Below are 14,112 nucleotides of genomic sequence, written 5' to 3'. Positions count from 1 at the left end.
CTGATATTTAAAGAATTCTACATCCAACTAAACATTAACTTTAAAGCCATTTTCAATACTAAGAAAAATGTACAGCTCAACAAAAAATCAATTTAATATACCAATGAAAGGAAAAATCCCTTTGAATACAAGTCTTTCACCAAATATTATATGTTGTATTTAATTTCATAAATATATTAAGGGGAAAAGGGAGGGGGGGTATAATTTTGAAGCCTACACACTTTTTACATCACCCTTAATGTTCATCATCTAGAACTCTTGTTTACAATTTTGTTTTCATATTATTTTTTGTCATTATTATTTTTTTACATTTCTTTTTACACAAAGCTCTAGATAATAAAAATATTGGATGTCTAAGGTTCAAGGTATAAGCAAGCTTTGATGTTTGAAATCAGAATATTGCAAATTAAAGACACTGTAAGGGTGGTATATATGCTTCCAGTTAAACATATTTACCAAAAAGCAATTTCAATGCCTAAGAAAAATGTAAAGCTTGACAAAAAGCATTTTAAAAATAGGTACACTTATCCAACATGCATGATTTACCAACAAATATCTCTTGGTACACGTATTTAATTTCATAAATATATTTGGAGGGTGGAGATAATTCAAAATATACCTTCTTTTTACACCACCCTTAATGTTTATTATCTAGAACTCTGTTTACAATTTTGTTTTCATATTTTTTTTTGTTATTTTTGTTATTTTTCTACATTTCTTTTTTACAGAGCTCTAGATAATAAGAATATGGATGTCTAAGGTTAGAGGTATAAGCAAAGACATTCAAAATAAGAAAATTGCAAATCTATGATCCTTTTAGAATGCAATAAATAAAGAACAATATGTTATGTCTCTAAATATCTAAAATCAAAAGAATTGTACATCCAATTAAACATTCTCCTTTTGAATTTCATAAATATATTGGTGAAAAAAAGACAATTTAAAATATGGCCACTTTTTACACCACCCTCAATGATTATTATTTAGAATTCTGTTTAAATTTTGTTTTCATATTATATTTTTTATTTTTTTTTAACAGAACTGTAGATAATAAAAATATAGGATGTCTAAAGTTAGATACATCATCACAAGCCATGTGTTTGGTTGAAGACAAATTAACCAGTTGCAATATTTCTCTCCTCTATCATCAACATAAGTGTTCTCCCTCTCCCTCTTCCCCTCTTGACCATTCTACATATTTCTCTCTCTCCCGCCGACCATATACAATTATTAAATTTCAGTCATATATTTTAATTGACAAGAATATTAGTCTCTGACATATTCCTTGTTTTCCTATGCTGTTAATATGTTTGAAGTTCTGTGTTCTATGTCTATCAGTTGACTATGTCTATCAGTTGACTATGTCTATCAGCTGACTATGTCTATCAGTTGAATATGTTCATCAGTTGAGTCAGCTCTAATCTCTAGGTGGTAAGTCAGCTGGTATGTTGGTTAATTTCAGTTTTTTTTCTTATTTCATCTACCCTTTAGTCTATCTTCCTTTTTCCGTATTCTATGTGGTCTGGTTTTCTTGTGTACACCATTCAGATGTTTTTTAGTTCATCAGTTCAATCGTTCCTTCTCACTACAAACAACAATTTAATAAGTCAATTCAATTGGATAATAACAATTGCAAAAGGGGAACAGCATTTGACTTTGGAAAGTTTTACAGCAACAATGGTGAGTAGTTCAGTACTTTTCTTTTTACTTAATTAGACACCCATAGAAATATTACACCTGATTTTTTCCTCAAGCAGGCTGAGTACGGTATATTAAAGTCTCATGCAGATATGAATACAAGGCGGTGAAGTGTATGAGAAAAATAACCGAAATACAACTAGACTAATTTCTTTCACTTCCAATATTCTTCTATTTGGTCTCTGTATTTAATACAGTTGATACCTCCAGTTGGAGTAATGTTACCATTATTGAACATACAAAGTTAACAACAGGGGTCGCCATGGTATAAAGTATAATCAATTCAGTTTATAGCTGGAAAAAAACATTCTGTAGCAACTGTTATGATGAAGAACAACAATAAAAGTAGTCATTTAAATAAACTGGTTATTTTCCAGTACATCATGTTCATAGATTGACAGAGTGAAACAGTTGTCTCATTGCCAACCATAAATTTGCTTACTTCATTTGGTCTCTGATGGAGAGAAATTGTCTCATCAGCAATCATACCACATCTTCTAATTTTTATTAGAACATCCTGACATCCAATGGACAGTTATTTATTCGCTAAGGAAGTAAAAATACCAACCTTGTATGAGGTAAGATCCTGCTCTTATGTTTTACTTCCATCAATTTATTTTGCTGGTTTGATGCTTGTAGCACAATTTGTCTTTCATCTGAAACACAGAAAATATTTCTTAGTTTTTGGGATCATCTGATTAAACAATTTTATTTCTTTTGCAGTCATTTTCCCTAAGACATAAATAAACAAGAATGTGTCCTTAGTACATGGATGCCCCACTCCAGTCTCCCACTATCATTTTCCATGTTCAACGAACCATGAAATTGGGTAAAAAATCTAATTTGGCATTAAAATTTGAAAGATCATACCATATAGAGAACATGTGTACTAAGTTTCAAGTTGTTTGGTCTTCAACTTCATCAAAACTACCTTGACCACAAACTTTAACCTGAAACTCCCATTTTCATTTTCTATGTTCAGTGGACCATGAAATTGGGTAAAAATCTAATTTGGCATTAAAATAAGAAAGATCAATCATAAGCAACAAGTGTACTAAGTTTCAAGTTGATTGGACTTCAGATTCATCAAAAACTACCTTGACCAAAAACTTTTAACCTGAACGGACAGACAAACTAACAGATGGACGCACAGACCAGAATACATAATGACCCTCTACTATGGTAGGTGGGGCATGAAAAGCATATGCTGGCTTCTATTATAGTGCTGTAAAATGGTTTCAATTCCATATTAATTCAGGGGATTGTATACTTAAGGGACCACAATCAACCCACTATATTCCTTAATGTAAACACTTACCATTAATTTATCAGAATATTCTTCACAAGTCTTATATCTGTAGATATCCAGTATTGTGATGTCCAGCATAAATTTTAAGAATTTCTACTTTCAGGTTGAACATTGAAATCTGGAATCAAAATAATGCATTTTAGGAATGGCAATCATATCAAACTTGACTTGAATTAATCTGAAATAATCATTTAAATTATTTAATTTAGAGTTTGATATGATTTTTTTTTAATTCTAAAATAAGGAGATATTTAAACTAATTGATTTCATTTGGTCCCTGCAATATAGATGTCTCAATTGGCAATCATACCACATCATCTTAGATATGACATTATAATTGTTAAATATTTGTTTTCTTTTTCTATCCCTATTTATATTTATTTTCATTATAAGTTTTTCAATAAATGGTTAGCAGAAGATTTGCATTTTGCATAGAATTCCCTCAGTTTGGTAGTTGGTGCCAACTTTAACCTGCAGTAAGATGTAAGCTTGGTACAGTTCTTACTTTTAAGCTTTTTTCAAGTGCTTACTAGTATTTTCTTTTAAAATTTGATAAATAATTCTCCCTTGTAAGCATTCAATTATTTGTTTTAACATGTAAAATCAGTTTAGGCTGATCATGCAGATTACCAACATTTAAAATAGCATGCTGTCTTACAATATATTCTGATGAAATATTAAGCTATTGTTTTCATAGGCATTTTCAATGTTTTCAACTGAAGAAAAGAATTGTCAAAAAGTATTTATAGAAAGTTTTAATATAACTTTTCTTTTCATTATCATGTCAAGTCATACACATTTCACAATTCTTAACATTCAACAATAAAAAGAAAACCAGAAAAAATTACAAAACTATCAAAAAGATATTACAAGGGAGACTGATTTCCCTTACATTAATCTAAATATTCTAAGAGGATCATTTATCTAGAACTAGAATATCATAATAAATCCACACTAACAGGTTTGGCCATTTAAATTCAAAATTTAAATTTTGTGCAAATAATACACTTTTTACAGACTTAAAACTATCAATACCTTGTGTTTTTCTTGAGAAAACATCAGAATATGTAAAGAAGAGCTGGAAATCTTCTGGATACTTCATTGCAACTAAGGAACATCAGTGAGCAGAGTATGTAATAAAGAGCTGGAAATCTCCTGGATACTTCATTTTGAGCTTTAAGTATTTCTCAGACTTTTGTCTCTTTAGATATCATTGACAACTGTTGTTGGATCTTTCTTGATATAAAAAGTCTGTTTCTTCACAGAGCAATATATTCTATTATCCTCCATTGCCATGACCATAATTGAAGATTGAATATAGACATCTTTAATAAACACATTTCTAAAGTTTCAGTTTTCCAAGACTTCACAATAAATATTTTACAAATTATACAATGCACTATAAATAATAATAAACATATTTAAAATATGCCAACTTTTTACACCACCCTCAATGTTATTATCTAGAACTCTGTTTACAATTTTGTTTTCATGTTATTATTTAGTTACTTTATTGTTTTACACATATTTTTATTTTATTTTATTTTTACAGAGCTCTAGATAGTAAAATATCAAATGTTTAAGGTTATAGGTTTATACAAAGTCATTCAAAATAAAATTCTAGTAAAATTTTTAGACAATGGTAGTGTGTAATATTTGGAGAAGACAAATGTTGTCTCCAAATTACTAAAATTAAAAGAATTGCACTTCCAATTTAATATTCCAACTTTTTAAGTCATTTTTGACATAAAAAAAATATACAGCTTGACAAAATAACAAGTTAATATACTATTGAAAGAAAAAACCTATTCAGCACAAAAAATTCCCCAAAAACTGAATTGTATTCATAAATTTATTGAATTAAAAGAAATTTTAAATATGCCCACTTTTTATACCACCCTCAACGTTTATTATCTAGAACTCTGTTTACAATTTTGTTTTCATATTATTTTAATTTTCACATTTTTTTTACAGAGCTCTAGATAATAAAAATATCAGATGTTTAAGGTAATAGGTTTATACAAAGTCATTCAAAATAAAAAAAAAATAGGAATTTTTTTAGACAATATTAATTTCGAGTAGATGAATGTTGTCTCCAATTCCTAAAATTAAATGAATTGCACTTCCAATTTAATATTCCAACTTTTAAAGCCATTTTTGACATACAAAATATACAGCTTGACAAAATAACAAGTTAATATACTAATGAAAGAAAAAACCTATTCAGCACAAAAATATTCATCAAAAACTGATTAGTATTCATAAATATATTTAATAAAAAGAAATTTAAAATTTGCACACTTTTTATACCACCCTCAATGTTTATTATCTAGAACTCTGTTTACAATTTTGTTTTCATATTATTTTTTGTTATTTTAATTTTTTTCACATTTTTTTTTTTTTTTTTTTTTTTTTACAGAGCTCTAGATAATAAAAATATCAGATGTATAAAGTGATGGGTTTAAACGAAGTCATTCAAATTCCAATTAGCGCAAAATTTTAAGACAATGTTAGCATATAATATTAAAAAAAAATGTCTCCAAATTACTAAATTGAAATGAATTGCACTTCCAATGAAATATTCAAATTTTTAAAGCCATTATTAGCATACAAAATATACAGTTTAAAAGAAATGACAAGTTAATATACTAATGAAAGAAAAAACCTATTCAGCATAAAAGAATTCACCAACAACTGAGTTGTATTCATAAATATATTTAATAAAAAGAAATTTTATATATGCCCACTTTTTATACCACCCTCAATGTTTATTAACTAGAACTCTGTTTACAATTTTGTTTTCATATTATTTTTTGGTATTTTCTTTTTTATATTTTTTTTCTTTTTTTTACAGAGCTCTAGATAATAAAAATATCAGATGTTAAAGGTTGTAGGTATAAAAGTCATTCTAAATCAGAATATTGCTAAATTTTAAAATAGGACAGTTGTCTCACATCTCTTGATATCATAAATCAATTTGTAGGTTCCATAAAGTGGGCCAATGCTGACTGGAGGGGAAATTTTGACTGCCAACCAAGAGGGGGATAATGTTGGGACAGAAAGTTAGCCTTGCAACAAGCCATATTCTACTGACACCTTTAAAAAAAGAGTTGTGGCAGGGGTTCTTTAACGTGCAGAATTGCACTGTCCCTACAAAAAGGACCTATACTATATTATTTTATGGTATTTTCTATTTTTTTCTTACAGAGCTCTTGATAATAAAAATCAGATGTTCAAGGGTGGAGGTATAAAAAAGTCATTCTAAATCAGAATATTGCTAAATTTTAATGTTAGTGGATTTTCTCATTGTTGAAGCCCTGATGATACAGCAACCTAAGATAAATTAACCTTACTGTAAATTCAGAAATTATTGCGAGGTTTTTATTATTGCGAATAATGCGACTGATTTGTAAACACAATAATTAAAACTCGCATTTTGTAATATTTTGACTGAATTAGGCATGACTTTTCTCAAAATCATCAAAATTAAAATCGCATTCAAGTGTAAATTGACAAAATCGCAAAAATAAATGCACGCAATAATTTCTGAATTTACAGTATTTGGTCTCTGGAGGACAGTTGTCTCACATATCTTGATATCATAAATCAATTTGTAGGTTCCATAAAGTGGGCTGATGATGAAGGGAGGGGACATTTTGACTGCCAACCGAGAGGAGGATAATGTTGGGACAGAAAGTTAGCCTTGCAAAAAGCCACATCCTACTGGCACATCATAGAGTTGTGGCAAGGGTTCTTTAAGGTGCATGATTGCACTGTCCCTACAAAAAGGACCTATACTTTTTAAACTGCCAATCCAATTTTTATTTGTTTTAAATATGATAACTTTAGAAGACTTTAAGGCAGGGTCCATAAAAATATCAAAATAATCCCACCCTCAATGTTTATTATCTAGAACTCTGTTTTCTATTTTGTTTTCATATTATTTTTTGGTATTTTCTTTTTTTTTACAGAGCTCTAGATAATAAAAATATCAGATGTTAAAGGTTGGAGGTATAAAAAAAACTCATTCTAAATAAGAACATTGCTAAATTTTAATGTAAGTGGATTTTCTCATTGTTGAAGCCCAAACAGCAAACTATTTTACATTAACATCATTTGGTCTCTGTATGATAGTTGTCTCACATCTCTTGATATCAAAACAAATCAATTTGTAGCTTCTCTAAAGTGGGCCGATGATGAAGGAAGGGGAAATTTTGACTGCCAGCCGAGAGAATAATATTGGACAAAAAGTTAGCCTTGCAACAAGCCACGTCCTGCTGACACCTCAAAAGAGTTGTAGCAATGATTCTTTAATGTGCAGAGTTGCAATTTTTGTTTGTTTTAAATATGATAACTTTAGAAAACATTAAGGCAGGGTTCATAAAAATATCAAAATAATCCCATCCTCAATGTTTATTATCTAGAACTCTGTTTTCTATTTTGTTTTCATATTATTTTTTAGTATTTTCTTATTTATATTTTTTTCTTTTTTTTTATACAGAGTTCTAGATAATAAAAATATCAGATGTTAAAGGTTGGAGGTATAACAAAAAGTCATTCTAAATTAGTACATTGCTAAATTTTAATGTAAGTGGATTTTCTCATTGTTGAAGCCCATACAGCAAACTATTTTAAATTAACATCATTTGGTCTCTGTATGATAGTTGTCTCACATCTCTTGATATCAAAACAAATCAATTTGTAGCTTCTCTAAAGTGGGCCAATGATGAAGGGAGGGGAAATTTTGACTGCCAGCCGAGAGAATAATATTGGACAAAAAGTTAGCCTTGCAACAAGCCACTTCCTGCTGACACCTCAAAAGAGTTGTGGCAATGGTTCTTTAATGTGCAGAGTTGCACTGTCCCTACTGAAAGGACCTATACTTTTTAAACTGCCATTCCAATTTTTGTTTGTTTTTAATATGATAACTTTAGAAAACTTTAAGGCAGGGTCCATAAAATGTCAAAATAATCCCACCCTCAATGTTATTATCTAGAACTCTGTTTTCATATTATTTTTTGGTATTTTCTTTTTTCTATTATTTTTCTTATTTTTACAGAGCTCTAGATAATAAAAATATCAGATGTTAAAAGGTTGGAGGTATAAAAAAGTCATTCTAAATCAGAATATTGCTAAATTTTAATGTTAGTGGATTTTCTCATTGTTGAAGCCCTTACAGCAAACTATATTACATTAACATCATTTGGTCTCTGTAGGATAGTTGTCTCACATCTCTTGATATCAAAACAAATTCATATGAAGCTTTTCTAAAGTGGGCCAATGATGAAGGGAGGGGAAATTTTGACTGCCAGCCTAGAGAATAAGGTTGGACAAAAAGTTAGCCTTGCAACAAGCCACGTCCTGCTGACACCTCAAAAGAGTTGTGGCAATGGTTCTTTAATGTGCAGAGTTGCACTGTCCCTACAAAAAGGACTTTTCTTTTTAAACTGCCAATCCAATTTTTATTTGTTTTAAATATGATAACTTTAGAAGACTTTAAGGCGGGGTTCATAAAAATATCAAAATAATCCCACCCTCATATTACTATCTAGAACTCTGTTTTCATATTATTTTTTGGTATGTTCTTTTTTATATTTTTTTAATTTTTTTTACAGAGCTCTAGATAATAAAAATATCAGATGTTAAAAGGTTGGAGGTATAAAAAAAAGTCATACTAAATTAGAATATTGCTAAATTTTAATGTTAGTGGATTTTCGTATTGTTACAGCAAACTATTTCACATTAACATCATTTGGGCTCTGTTACGAATAGTTGTCTCACATCTCTTGATATCATAACAAATCAATTTGTTGCTTCTCTAAAGTAAGCCGATGATGAAGGGAGGGGAAATTTTGACTGCCAGCCGAGAGAATAATGTTGGACAAAAAGTTAGCCTTGCAACAAGCCACATTCTACTGGAACCGCAAAAAAGTTGTGGCAAGGGTTCTTTAAGGTGCATGATTGCACTGTCCCTACAAAAAGGACCTATACTTTTTAAACTGCCAATCCAATTTTTATTTTTTTTAAATATGATAACTTTAGAAGACTTTAAGGCGAGGTTCATAAAAATATCAGATGTTAAAGGTTGGAGGTATAAAAAATTTGTAAGGGTTCCGCGGAACCCAGTGTCTCGCCTATTTTTGCTGTAAATCGCAGGCTCAACAACAATGAGGAAAACAATCTATAAAAATATTCCTCTTGTTACTATTTTATGATTGTAAGAAAATCTAAGTCCATTTAAAAGTAAATTACAGAAAAAACGGATTAATCTTTTTACTAACTTTTCTTCTGGATACAATCTTATGATCATAAATAAGCTTCTGTTCAAGTTTGGTACAAACCCAGGATAGTTTAAGAAAGTTATTAAAATTTAAAAAACTTTAACCACAGAGTGAATGTTTTGTTTCCCCACAGAAAAAAACTAAGTCCATTTATAGTAAAATACGGAAAAAAGGGAATTTTATTTTTACAAAATTTACTTCTGGATACTATCTTATGATCATAAACAAGCTTCTGTCAAAGTTTGGTAGAAATCCAGTATAGTTTAAGAAAGTTATTAAAATTTCAAAAACTTTAACCACAGAGTGAATATTTGTTGACGCCACCGACGAAGCCGGAATGTAGGATCGCTCAGTCTCGCTTTTTCGACTAAAGTCGAAGGCTCGACAAAAAGTCATTCTAAATCAGAATATTGCTAACTTTTAATGATAGTGGATTTTCTCGTTGTTGAAGCCCATACAGAAACCTATTTTACATTAAAATCATTTAATTGGTCTCTCTGAATAGTTGTCTCACATCTCTTGAATCACAACAAATCAATTTGTAGGTTCTATAAAGTGGTTGCATGGTGAAGGGCGGGGAAATTTGATAGCCAACTAGGAGGAGGATAATGTTGGACAGAAAGTTAGCCTTGCAACAAGCCACGTCCTGCTGACACATCAAAAGAGTTGTGGCAAGGGTTCTTTAATGTGTAGAATTTCACTGTCCCTACAAATAAACTCATCACTGATACCAGGACCAAATTAAGTATATACGCCAGACGCGGGAAGGACCTATACTTTTTAAACTGCCATTCCAATTTGTTTTGTTTTAAATATCATGACTTTAGAAAACTTTAAGGTGGGGTTCATAAAAATATCAAAATAATCCCATCCTCAATGTTATTATTTAGAACTCTGTTTACTATTTTGTTTTCATATTATTTTTTGGTATTTTCTTGTTTATATCTTTTTCTTTCTTATTTTTACAGAGCTCTAGATAATAAAAATATCAGATGTTAAAGGTTGGAGGTATAACTAGAGGCTCTAAAGAGCCTGTGTTGCTCACCTTGGTCTATGTGAATATTAAACAAAGGACGCAGATTAATTCATCACAAAATTGTGTTTTGATGATGGTGATGTGTTTGTACATCCTACTTTACTGAACATTCTTGCTGCTTACAATTATATCTATAATGAACTTGGCGCAGTAATTTCAGTGGAAAATTGTTAAAAAATTGACTATAAAGGACAATAACTCCTTATGGGGTCAATTGACCATTTCGGTCATGTTGACTTATTTGTAAATCTTACTTTGCTGAACATAATTGCTGTTTACAGATTATCTCTATCTATAATAATATTCAAGAGAATAACCAAAAAACAGCAAAATTTCCTCAAAATTACCAATTCAGGTGCAGCAACCCAACATCGGGTTGTCCGATCTATCTGAAAATTTCAGGGCAGATAGATCTTGACCTGATAAACAATTTTACGTCGTCAGATTTGCTCTAAATACTTTGGTTTTTAAGTTATAAGCCAAAAACTGCATTTTAACCCTATGTTCTATTTTTATTTTTAGACAAGTTACAAAAAATGACGAAAAGTTGTTTAAAATTGACCATAAAGGGCAATAACTCCTTAAGGGGTTGACTGACAATTTTGGTCATGTGACTTATTTGTAGGTCTTACTTTGCTGAACATTATTGCTGTTTACAGTTTATATTTATCTATAATAGTATTCAAAATAATAACCAAAAACTGCAAAATTTCCTTTAAATAACCAATTCAGGGGCAGCAACCCAACAACAGGTTGTCCAATTTGTCTGAAAACTTTAAAGCATATAGATCTTGACCTGATCAACAATTTTACCCCACATCAGATTTGCTCTAAATGCTTTGGTTTCAAAGATATAAGCCATAATATACATTTTACCCCTGTGTTCTATTTTTAGCCATGGTGGTCATCTTGGTTGGTTGACCAGGTCACGCCACACATTTTTTAAACTAGATACCCCAAGGATGATCTAGGCCAAGTTTGGTAGAATTTGGCCCAGTAGTTTCAGAGGAGAAGATTTTTGTAAAAGTTTACGGACGATGGACGCCAAATGACGAGAAAAGCTCACTTGACCTTTCAGGTCAGGTGAGCTAAAAACATGTTTAACCCTGTTGCAATTTTGCGCCTGTCCCAAATCAGCAGCCTCTGGCTTTGTTTGTCTACTATGATTTCTAATTTCAGTTTCTTATGTATAATTCAGAATTTAGCATGGCATCCATTATCATGAAACTAGTATGCAGATTTAGTAAATCGGGTAATTATTGAATTTGGACAAAAAAAAAAGCAAAATATTTGATTTTGACAAGTAGCCTTTTATTTCACAAGTAATTACTATTTTTTTGGTGATAAATTTAGTTTAAAAAGGAATATTGTTCTAATTATTTGAAATGTCTGTAGGTTTGAAGAGTAAAAAAACAAGAAAAACAAATTAATTTACTTTTGATATACCTCACAAAACGACATGCATACAAGTCTAATTTTTAATGAAATGTTCCCTCCTCCTCACCCTCACATAAAAAAACCCAACATGTGCATGATTTGATTTGCAGCAGGCCAAGTTTACGAGCATTTTCCATCTACGCCAGGGACTTACAACCTTACGACTTTTCACAGTGCGCCAGAGGGTTGCATCCTGTTCTGCAAACCATTATCTGCTAAATTAAGATAAATGTATTTATAAATCCATAATGAAATAGTAAATGTTGAAATTCCCATATATATACACATGTCGTTTGAAGGCATTTATTTATTTATTTTTCAAATAAAAACAGGTATAGAATAAAGCATTTAAATTATCACAATATCATACAGAATAGAAATGAGAAAGAAAAACAAATGAATTTACTATTGATATACCTCACAAAACGACATGCATACAAGTCTAATTTTTAATGAAATGTTCCCTCCTACCCATCCTCACAAAAAAAAAAAAACACAACATGTGCATGATTTGATTTGCAGCAGGCCAAGTTTACGAGCATTTTCCATCTACGCCAGGGACTTACAACCTTACGACTTTTCACAGTGCGCCAGAGGGTTGCATCCTGTTCTGCAAATCATTATCTGCTAAATTAAGATAAATGTATTTATAAATCCAAAATGAAATAGTAAATATTGAAATTCCCATATACACATGTCGTTTGAAGGCATTTATTTATTTATTTTTCAAATAAAAACAGGTATACAATAAAGCTTTAAATCACAATAACATCTAGAATAGAATTGAGAAAGAAAAAAAACCCATTACAATTTGTAAGCAACAAGTGTTTCAAGTTGATCTGACTTCAATTTCATCAAAAAACTACCTTGACCAAAAACTTTAACCTGAAACTCCCACTTTCAATTTCTATGTTTAATGGACCCTGAAATTGGGGCCAAAAGTCTAATTTGGCTTTAAAATTAGAAAGATCATATCATAAGCAACAAGTGTACTTGAAGTTTCAAGTTGATTAGACTTCATCTTCATCAGAATCTACCTTGACCAAAAACTTTAACCTGAAGCAGGATGAACGAACAAACTGACGAACAAACTAACGGACGGACAAACAAACAAACGGACAAACAAACGAACGGATGAACGAACAGACAAACAGAGCCACAGACCAGAAAACATAATGCCCCTCTACTATCGTAGGTGAAACAAGTTGTTTAACAGTCTGTGAATGCAGATTGTAAATCTTTATCAGTACAGCAAATTCAATTAAACTTTAAAAATGGCACAGTTGCAGTATAAAACTAGAGGCTGTAAAGAGCCTGTGTTGCTCACCTAAGTATATGTGAGTTTTTAAGAAAGGAAGCAGATGGATTCATGACAAAATTATTTTTTGGTGATGGTGATGTATTTGTACATCCTACTTTACTGAACATTCTTGCAATTTACAATTATCTCTATCTATAATGAACTTGGCCCATTAGTTTCAGTGGAAAATGTTAGTAAAAATTTGTAAATTTTATGAAAATTGTTAAAAATTTACTATAAAGGACAATAACTCCTTAGGGGGTCAATTGACCATTTCAGTCATGTTGACTTATTTGTAAATCTTACTTTGCTGAACATTATTGCTGTTTACAGTTTATCTCTATCTATAATAATATTCAAGATATTAACCAAAAACAGCAAAATTTCCCTAAAATTACCAATTCAGGGGCAGCAACTATTCATCTGAAAATTTCAGGGCAGATAGATTTCGACCCGATAAATAATTTAACCCCCATGTCAGATTTGCTCTAAATGCTTAGGTTTTTGAGTTATGAGCCAAAAACTGCATTTTACCCCTATGTTTAGCCATGGCGGCCATCTTTGTTGTTTGGCGGGTCACGCCACACATTTTTTAAACTAGATACCCAACTAATGATTGTGGCCAAGTTTGGTTAAATTTGGCCCAGTAGTTTCAGGAGAAGATTTTTGTAAAAGTTAAAGACGACAGATGACAGATGCAGGACGAAGCCGGACGCCAAGTGATGAGAAAAGCTCACTTGGCCCTTTAGGCCAGGTGAGCTAAAAAACCAATGAACAATGCCTGGACTCCCCAAACAAGTAAATCATTTGTATAGATTTTTGACAAAAACAGTCTATCAAATTAAATCTGGAGATGTCCTCTGAAGTCTGCAGATGTTCATATCACATGATGTACACATAAATATTAAACAAGAATGTGTCCATAGTACACAGATGCCGCCCCACCCGTATTATCCTTTTTAAATAATAAATGGACTGAAATTTGGTATAAAATCTAATTTGGCCTAAAAAGTAAAAAGATCAACCAATAGGGAACATGTGTACTAAGTTT

The 14,112-nt window shown here is 30.9% G+C and overlaps 1 long non-coding RNA gene across 1 annotated transcript; it reads right to left on the bottom strand.

The window, feature by feature from the left end:
* Positions 1-857: 857 nt before the first annotated feature.
* Positions 858-5,016, bottom strand: LOC134695102 (uncharacterized). Its single transcript, XR_010102695.1, has 4 exons — positions 4,043-5,016; positions 3,017-3,125; positions 2,267-2,354; positions 858-1,585 (listed from the first exon to the last, which is right to left on the bottom strand). It is a non-coding gene; the product is annotated as an uncharacterized LOC134695102 (long non-coding RNA).
* Positions 5,017-14,112: the final 9,096 nt, after the last annotated feature.

This window comes from Mytilus trossulus, chromosome 13 (genome assembly GCF_036588685.1).
Source record: "Mytilus trossulus isolate FHL-02 chromosome 13, PNRI_Mtr1.1.1.hap1, whole genome shotgun sequence".
NCBI lineage: Eukaryota > Metazoa > Mollusca > Bivalvia > Mytilida > Mytilidae > Mytilus > Mytilus trossulus.
Note: the sequence above shows the minus strand (reverse complement) of the source record. Positions and strands in the feature narration are given on the sequence as shown.